The following is a 10099-nucleotide window of genomic DNA, read 5'->3' on the forward strand; positions in this document are numbered from 1 at the left end:
ATGCCTACGCTTGGACCCTCTCTTAGATCACCTTCTTCGATCACTCGACTGACGCAACTGCGGAAGAGATTTGGCAGCGGTTGCCATTCTAAAGCACGTCTGTTCAGCGATTTCGAAGTTGATCTAATGGCGAGCCCTTGTCTCTAGCCATGAGGTGGGTGGTTGGCGCTCTAGAAAATTTTTTTTGCATGCCTATCGTGGCTACAAGGGGAGAGGTGGTTGCCGCGAGCCTCTCCCATGCCCCCCTCATTGATTCAACGCCGCTGTCAGGGCGGATGGATATGTCAGATTTTGAAACGGTGGACGACGACGTTGAATCAATTAGAGGGGCATGAATCCCCACCCTCGAGGGTGCTATTCCTGGACTCTCCTTTAGATCATGTTTTCTTGTCACTCAGCTGGTGCAATTTCGGAAAAAGGTTTGGCAGCGGTTGCCAGCCCTCACCGCGTCTACTTGGTGATTTTAAAACTCGATCTAAAACGGGAGCCCTCGTCTAGCACCTTCGTCCGGTGTTGCTCGGGTATTGCATAAATTTATGCCATCGGCGCAAATCCCCCAACGAATACCTACACGCTTGGACCCTCTCTTAGATCACCTTCTTCGATCACTCGACCGACGCAACTATGGAAGAGACTTGGCAGCGGTTGCCATTCTCCAGCGTGTCTGTTCAGCGATTTCGAAGTTGATCTAATGGCGAGCCCTTGTCTCTAGCCATGAGGTGGGTGCTTGGCGCTCTAGCAAAATATTTTGCATGCCTATCACGGCTACAACAGGAGAGGTGGTTGCCGCAAGCCTCTCCCGTGCCCCCCTCATTGATTCAACGCCGCTGTCAGGGCAGATGGATATGTCGGATTTTGAAATGGTGGACGGCGACGTTGAATCAATTAGAGGGGCATGAAGCCCACCCTCGAGGGTGCTATTCCTGGACTCTCCTTTAGATCATGTTTTCTTGTCAACTCAGCTAGCGCAATTTCAGAAAATGGTTTGGCAGCGGTTGCCAGCCCTCACAGAGTCTACTTGGTGATTTTAAAACTCGATCTAAAACAGGAGCCCTTGTCTAGCACCTCTGTCCGGTGTTGCTCGGGTATTGTAGAAATTTATGCCATCGGCGCGAATGCCCCAACGAATGCCTACGCTTGGACCCTCTCTTAGATCACCTTCTTCGATCACTCGACCGATGCAACTGCGAAAGAGACATGGCAGCGGTTGCCATTCTACAGTGCGTCTGTTCAGCGATTTCAAAGTTGATCTAATGGCAAGCCCTTGTCTCTAGCCATGAGGTGGGTGCTTGGCGCTCTAGCAAAATTTTTTTGCATGCCTGACGCGGCTACAAGGGGAGACGTGGTTGCCGTGAGCCTCTCCCGTGCCCCCCTCATTGATTCAACGCCGCTGTCAGGGCAGATGGATATGTTGAATTTTGAAACGGTGGACGGCGACGTTGAATCAATTAGAGGGGCATGAAGCCCCACCCTCGAGGGTGCTATTCCTGGACTCTCCTTTAGATCATGTTTTCTTGTCACTCAGCTGCCGCAATTTCGGAAAAAGGTTTGGCAGCGGTTGCCAGCCCTCACCGCGTCTACTTGCTGATTTTAAAACTCGATCTAAAATGGGGAGCCCTCGTCTAGCACCTCCGTCCGGTGTTTTGCTCAGGTATTGCATAAATTTATGCCATCGGCGCGAATCTCCCAACGAATGCCTACGCTTGGACCCTCTCTTAGATCACCTTCTTTGATCGCTCGACCAACGCAACTATGGAAGAGACTTGGCAGCGGTTGCCATTCTACAGCGCGTCTGTTCAGCAATTTCGAAGTTGATCTAATGGCGAGCCCTTGTCTCTAGCCATGAGGTGGGTGCTTGGCGCTCTAGCAAAATTTTTTGCGTTCCTATCGCGGCTACAAGGGGAGAGGTGGTTGCCGCGAGCCTCTCTCGTGCCCCCCTCATTTATTCAATGCCGCTGTCAGGGCGGATGGATATGTCAGATTTTGAAATGGTGGACGCCGACGTTGAATCAATTAGAGGGGCATGAAGCCCACCCTCGAGGGTGCTATTCCTGGACTCTCCTTTAGATCACGTTTTCTTGTCACTCAGCTGGCACAATTTTGAAAAAAGGTTTGGCAGCGGTTGCCAGCCCTCACCATGTCTACTCGGTGATTTTAAAACTCGATCTAAAATGGGAGCCCTCGTCTAGCACCTCCGTCCGGTGTTGCTCGGGTATTGCATAAATTTATGCCATGGACGCGAATCCCCCAATGAATTCCTACGCTTGGACCCTCTCTTAGATCACCTTCTTTGATCACTCGACCGACGCAACTACGGAAGAGACATGGCAGCAGTTGCCATTCTACAGCGCGTCTGTTCAGCGATTTCGAAGTTGATCTAATGGCGAGCCCTTGTCTCTAGCCATGAGGTGTGTGCTTGGTGGTCTAGCAAAATTTTTTGCGTGCCTATCGCGGCTCCAACGGGAGAGGTGGTTGCCGCGAGCATCTCCCGTCCTCCCCTCATTGATTCAACGCCGTTGTCAGGGCGGATGGATATGTCGGATTTTGAAACGGTGGACGCCGACGTTGAATCAATTAGAGGGGCATGAAGCCCACCCTCGAGGGTGCTATTCCTGGACTCTCCTTTAGATCATGTTTTTTTGTCACTCAGCTGGTGCAATTTCGGAAAAAGGTTTGGCAGCGGTTGCCAGCCCTCACCGCGTCTACTTGGTGATTTTAAAACTCGATCTAAAATGGGAGCCCTTGTCTAGCACCTCCGTCCGGTGTTGCTCGGGTATTGCATAAATATATGCCATCGGCGCGAATCCCCCAACGAATGCCTACATGCTTGGACCCTCTCTTAGATCACCTTCTTCGATCACTCGACCGACGTAACTACGGAAGATACTTGGCAGCGGTTGCCATTCTACACCGCGTCTGTTCAGTGATTTCAAAGTTGATCTAATGGCGAGCCCTTGTCTCTAGCCATGAGCTGGGTGCTTGGTGCTCTAGCAAAATTTTTTGCATGCCTATCATGGCTACAATGGGAGAGGTGGTTGTCGCGAGCCTCTCCCATGCCCCTCTCATTGATTCAACACCGCTGTCAGGGCGGATGGATATGTCAGATTTTGAAACGGTGGACGGCGACGTTGAATCAATTAGAGGGGCATGAAGCCCACCCTTGAGGGTGCTATTCATGGACTCTCCTTTAGATCATGTTTTCTTGTCAACTCAGCAGGCGCAATTTCGGAAAAAGGTTTGGCAGCGGTTGCCAGCCCTCACCTCGTCTACTTGGTGATTTTAAAACTCGATCTAAAATGGGAGCCCTCGTCTAGCATCTCCATCCGGTGTTGCTCGGGTATTGCAGAAATTTATGCCATCGACGTGAATCCCCCAACAAGAATGCCTACGCTTGGACCCTCTCTTAGATCACCTTCTTCGATCACTCGACCGACGCAACTGCGGAAGAGACTTTGCAGCGGTTGCCATTCTAAAGCGCGTCTGTTCAGCGATTTCGAAGTTGATCTAATGGCGAGCCCTTGTCTCTAGCCATGAGGTGGGTGCTTGGCGCTCTAGCAACATTTTTTTGCGTGCCTATCGTGGCTACAAGGGGAGAGGTGGTTGCCGCGAGCCTCTCCTGTGCCCCCCTCATTGATTCAACGCCGCTGTCAGGGCGGATGGATATGTCAGATTTTGAAACGATGGACGCTGACATTGAATCAATTAGAGGGGCATGAAGCCCCACCCTCGAGGGTGCTATTCCTGGACTCTCCTTTAGATCATGTTTTCTTGTCACTCAGCTGGTGCAATTTCAGAAAAAGGTTTGGCAGCGGTTGCCAGCCCTCACCGCGTCTACTTGGTGATTTTAAAACTCAATCTAAAACGGGAGCCCTCATCTAGCACCTCCGTCCGGTGTTGCTCGGGTATTGCATAAATTTATGCCATCGGTGCGAATCCCCCAACGAATGCCTACATGCTTGGACCCTCTCTTAGATCACCTTCTTTGATCACTCGACCGACGCAACTACGGAAGAGACTTGGCAGTGGTTGCCATTCTCCAGCGCGTCTGTTCAGCGATTTTGAAGTTGATCTAATGGCGAGCCCTTGTCTCTAGCCATGAGGTGGGTGCTTGGCGCTCTAGCAAAATTTTTTGCATGCCTATCATGGCTACAAGGGGAGAGGTGGTTGCCACGAGCCTCTCCCATGCCCCCCTCATTGATTCAACGCCGCTGTCAAGGCGGATGGATATGTCGGATTTTGAAATGGTGGACGGCGACGTTGAATCAATTAGAGGGGCATGAAGCCCCACCCTCGAGGGTGCTATTCCTGGACTCTCCTTTAGATCATGTTTTCTTGTCACTCAGCTGCTGCAATTTCGGAAAAATGTTTGGCAGCGGTTGCCAGCCCTCACCGCGTCTACTTGGTGATTTTAAAACTCGATCTAAAATGGGGAGCCCTTGTCTAGCACCATCGTCCGGTGTTTTGCTCGGGTATTGCATAAATTTATGCCATCGGCGCGAATCTCCCAACAAATGCCTACGCTTGGACCCTCTCTTAGATCACCTTCTTCGATCACTCGACCGATGCAACTACGGAAGAGACTTGGTAGCGGTTGCCATTCTACAGCGCATCTGTTCAGTGATTTCGAAGTTGATCTAATGGCGAGCCCTTGTCTCTAGCCATGAGATGGTTGCTTGGTGCTCTAGCAAAAATTTTTGCGTGCCTATCACGGCTACAAGGGGAGAGGTGGTTGCCGCGAGCCTCTCCCGTGCCCCCCTCATTGATTCAATGCCGCTGTCAGGGCGGATGGATATGTCAGATTTTGAAACGGTGGACGCCGACGTTGAATCAATTAGAGGGGCATGAAGCCCACCCTCGAGGGTTCTATTCCTTGACTCTCCTTTAGATCATGTTTTCCTGTCACTCAGCTGGCGCAATTTTGGAAAAAGGTTTGGCAGCGGTTGCCAGCCCTCACTGCGTCTACTCGGTGATTTTAAAACTCGATCTAAAACGGGAGCCCTTGTCTAGCACCTCCGTCCGGTGTTGCTCGGGTATTGCATAATTTTTTGCTATCGGCGCAAATCCCCCAACGAATCCCTAGCCTTGGACTCTCTCTTAGATCACCTTCTTCTATCACTCGACCGACGCAATTATGGAAGAGGCTTGGTAGCGGTTGCCATTCCATAGCGCGTATGTTCAGCGATTTCAAAGTTGATCTACTAATGGCGAGCCCTTGTCTAGCCATGAGGTGGGTGCTTGGGGCTCTAGCAATTTTTTGTGTGCCTATCGCGGCTTACAATGGGAGCTTTGACAACAAAAGTTCTCGGCAACCCTCCCCAATAGAAATCAGTGCTGGTGTTCGCGAAAGACACGTTATTCGGATTTTTGGAATATTGGCACCAGCATCATTTCTATTGGGAGGGCCGTGAAGCCATCCCGATTTTGCTATGCGAGGGCTCTCTCCCCAGAGTCGTTCTCTACGCAACAACTTCTTTGGCGCAAAATTTTCAGAACGGTTCAGCAGCGGTTGTCGTTCCAATGGTGCCGTTGTGGTGGTTTCCTGGGCAGCGATCTGAAGGGTGACCCGTCATCTAGCAGGTTGCCTGCGCATCATGAGTGACAAGGGAGCCTTTGTTATCGGAATCTCCCCATGGCCATTCGATTAGAAGAGCCATTGCTTGTTTGAGCAAGGATGAATGCAGCCTCAGATTCCAAACGAAATCAACGATTTTGGATCTATATAAGAGCGGAATGAAGCAGCAGCACAGCCCGTTTACTATGCGTGGCTCCCCAAAGTTGCTCTTCTTTCTCACTCCATTGCCACAATTTTAGGAGTTGTTCGACAGCGGTTGTCATTCCAATGTGTCATTGCGGTGATCTGGAGAGTGATGCTAAGGGTGGGAGCTTGTGTCTAGAATTTGGGATGTTTGTGCGAGCGAGTAGGGGAGCTTCTCTTATCGGAACCTCTCCGTGGCCTTTGAATATATAGACTCAGTGCCGACGATATCGATGGATGCGAGCCCTTGGATTTCAAATTTTCCACAGCTAACATTGGTTTTTGTGAGAGATGGGCACAAAAGCACATCCCGATTGCTATGCAGGAGCTCCCTAAGGTCGCCTCTGTGCCAACTCGATCGGCACAACATTGGGAGTGGTTCGACAGCGGTTGACGTTCCAATGTGTCATCGGGGGATTTCTTGGAAAGTGGTCTTTCTTTCAAGGGCGAGCTCACGTCTAGACCTTGGATTGTGCGTCGCGTCACAAGTGAATGGAGAGATCTCTCTGTGAATGGTGGCATGGTGATTGCAAGAGAAAATTGACTTAGTCGGAGCCATTGGCCTCGGGCCATTGCGACAGCCTCGCAATTTCTCCTTAATTGCAACCTATGTTTGCGCAGCAGCAGAGTTTGCATGTAAGATGGGCCTTGTTCTCGAGAGTTCTAGGAGATGACCTCCGAAACTTTTGGATTGGGCCCCTTCGAGGTGAAATTCATCCAGTTGATCGGATGAGCTCGATGACCATTTCAGTCCCTTGGCTCCATGAACTCACGTCTCCTAACGGATGACAATCTTTTGCTCCTCTGCCGACCTCATAAAAAATTGGGTCGTGAATGGCTGTTTGGTAGGAATTTTAAAGGATTTGGATTTTTAAGGCAGATGTCATTGTGTTCGCTAATTTCTAATGTAGAGCGAGCCTCGCACTAATAGCTTATATAGGAGAGGTGGTTGCCACGAGCCTCTCCCGTGCCCCCCTCATTGATTCAACGCCGGTGTCAAGGCGGATGGATATGTCGAATTTCTAAACGGGGGACGCCGACGTTGAATCAATTAGAGGGGTATGAAGCCCACCCTCGAGGGTGCTATTCCTGGACTCTCCTTTAGATCATGTATTCTTGTCACTCAGATGGTGCAGTTTCGGAAAAAGGTTTGGCAGCGGTTGCCAGCCCTCACCGCGTCTACTCGGTGATTTTAAAACTTGATCTAAAACGGGAGCCCTCATCTAGCACCTCCGTCCGGTGTTGCTTGCTTGGGTATTGCATAAATTTATGCCATCGGCGCGAATCCCCCAATGAATGCCTACGCTTGGACCCTCTCTTAGATCACCTTCTTCGATCACTCGACCGACGCAACTACGGAAGAGACTTGGCAGCGGTTGCCATTCTACAGCGCGTCTGTTCAGCGATTTCAAAGTTGATCTAATGGCGAGCCCTTGTCTCTAGCCATGAGTATGGTGCTTGGCGCTCTAGCAAAATTTTTTGCGTGCCTATCACGGCTACAAGGGGAGAGGTGGTGTCCGCGAGCCTCTCCCGTGCCCCCCTCATTGATTCAACGCCGCTGTCAGGGCGGATGGATATGTCAGATTTTGAAACGGTGGATGCCGACGTTGAATCAGTTAGAGGGGCATGAAGCCCACCCTCGAGGGTGCTATTCCTGGACTCTCCTTTAGATCATGTTTTCTTGTCACTCAGATGGTGCAATTTCAGAAAAAGGTTTGGCAGCGGTTGCCAGCCCTCACCGCGTCTACTCGGTGATTTTAAAACTCGATCTAAAACGGGAGCCCTCGTCTAGCACCTCCGTCCGGTGTTGCTTGGGTATTGCATAAATTTATGCCATCGGCGCGAATCCCCCAACAAATGCCTACGCTTGGACCCTCTCTTAGATCACCTTCTTCGATCACTCGACCGACGCAACTATGGAAGAGACTTGGCAGCGGTTTCCATTCTACAGCGCGTCTGTTCAATGATTTCGAAGTTGATCTAATGGCGAGCCCTTGTCTCTATCCATGAGGTGGGTGCTTGGCGCTCTAGCAAAATTTTTTGCATGCCTATCGCAGCTACAAGGGGAGAGGTGGTTGCCGTGAGCCTCTCCCGTGCCCCCCTCATTGATTCAACGCCGCTGTCAGGGTGGATGGATATGTCAGATTTTGAAACGGTGGACGACGATGTTGAATCAATTAGAGGGGCATGAAGCCCACCCTCGAGGGTGCTATTCCTGGACTCTCCTTTAGATCATGTTTTCTTGTCACTCAGATGGCGTAATTTCAGAAAAAGGTTTGGCAGCGGTTGCCAGCCCTCACCGCGTCTACTTGGTGATTTTAAAACTCGATCTAAAATGGGAGCCCTCGTCTAGCACCTCCGTCTGGTGTTGCTCGGGTATTGCATAAATTTATGCAATCGGTGCGAATCCCCCAATGAATGCCTACACTTGGACCCTCTCTTAGATCACCTTCTTCAATCACTCGACCGACGCAACTACGGAAGAGACTTGGCAGTGGTTGCCATTCTACAGCGCGTCTGTTCAATGATTTCAAAGTTGATCTAATGGCGAGCCCTTGTCTCTAGCCATGAGGTGGGTGCTTGGCGCTCTAGCAAAATTTTTTGCGTGCCTATCGCGGCTACAAGGGGAGAGGTGGTTGCCGCGAGCCTCTCCTGTGCCCCCCTCATTGATTCAACGCCGCTGTCAGGGCGGATGGATATGTCGGATTTTGAAACGGTGGACGGCGACGTTGAATCAATTAGAGGGGCATGAAGCCCACCCTCGAGGGCGCTATTCTTGGACTCTCCTTTAGATCATGTTTTCTTGTCACTCAGATGGCGCAGTTTTGGAAAAAGGTTTGGCAGCGGTTGCCAGCCCTCACCGCGTCTACTCGGTGATTTTAAAACTCGATCTAAAACAGGAGCCCTCGTCTAGCACCTCCGTCCGGTGTTGCTTGGGTATTGCATAAATTTATGCAATCGGCGCGAATCCCCCAATGAATGCCTACGCTTGGACCCTCTCTTAGATCACCTTCTACGATCACTCGACCGACGCAACTACGGAATAGACTTGGCAGCGGTTGCCATTCTACAGCGCATCTGTTCAGCGATTTTGAAGTTGATCTAATGGCGAGCCCTTGTCTCTAGCCATGAGGTGGGTGCTTGGTGTGCTAGCAAAATTTTTTGCGTGCCTATCGTGGCTACAATGGGAGAGGTGGTTCCCGCGAGCCTCTCCCGTGCCCCCCCTCATTGATTCAACGCCGCTGTCAGGGCGGATGGAAATGTCAAATTTTGAAACGATGGATGCCGACGTTGAATCAATTAGAGGGGCATGAAGCCCACCCTCAAGGGTGCTATTCCTTGACTCTCCTTTAGATCATGTATTCTTGTCACTCGGATGGCACAATTTCGAAAAAAGGTTTGGCAGCGGATGCCAGCCCTCACCGCGTTTACTCGGTGATTTTAAAACTCGATCTAAAATGGGAGCCCTCGTCTAGCACCTCCGTCAGGTGTTGCTTGCTTGGGTATTGCATAAATTTATGCCATCGGCACAAATCCCCCAATGAATGCCTACGCTTGGACCCTCTCTTAGATCACCTTCTTCGATCACTCGATCGACGCAACTACGGAAGAGACTTGGCAGCGGTTGCCATTCTACAGCGCGTCTGTTCAGCAATTTCGAAGTTGATCTAATGGCGAGCCCTTGTCTCTAGCCATGAGGTGGGTGCTTGGCGCTCTAGCAAAAGTTTTTGCGTGCCTATCGCGGCTACAAGGGGAGAGGTGGTGTCCGCGAGCCTCTCTCGTGCCCCCCTCATTGATTCAACGCCGCTGTCAGGGCGGATGGATATGTCGGATTTTGAAACGGTGGACGCCGACTTTGAATCAATCAGAGGGGCATGAAGCCCACCCTCGAGGGTGCTATTCCTGGACTCTCCTTTAGATCATGTTTTCTTCTCACTCAGATGGCGCAATTTCAGAAAAAGGTTTGGCAGCGGTTGCCAGCCCTCATCGCGTCTACTCGGTGATTTTAAAACTCGATCTAAAACGGGAGCCCTCGTCTAGCACCTCCGTCCGGTGTTGCTCGGGTATTGCATAAATTTATGCCATCAGCGCGAATCCCCCAATGAATGCCTACGCTTGGACCCTCTCTTAGATCACCTTCTTTGATCACTCGACCGACGCAACTACGGAAGAGACTTGGCAGCGGTTGCCATTCTACAGCGCGTCTGTTCAGTGATTTCGAAGTTGATCTAATGGCGAGCCCTTGTCTCTAGCCATGAGGTGGGTGCTTGGCGCTCTAGCAAAATTTTTTGCGTGCCTATCGTGTAAAGCATGTTTTCTAGTCACTCAGCTGGCGCAATTTCG

This window comes from Cupressus sempervirens, chromosome 7 (genome assembly GCF_028749045.1).
Source record: "Cupressus sempervirens isolate cs-2001-9-10 chromosome 7, ASM2874904v1, whole genome shotgun sequence".
NCBI classification, from domain to species: Eukaryota; Viridiplantae; Streptophyta; class Pinopsida; order Cupressales; family Cupressaceae; genus Cupressus; species Cupressus sempervirens.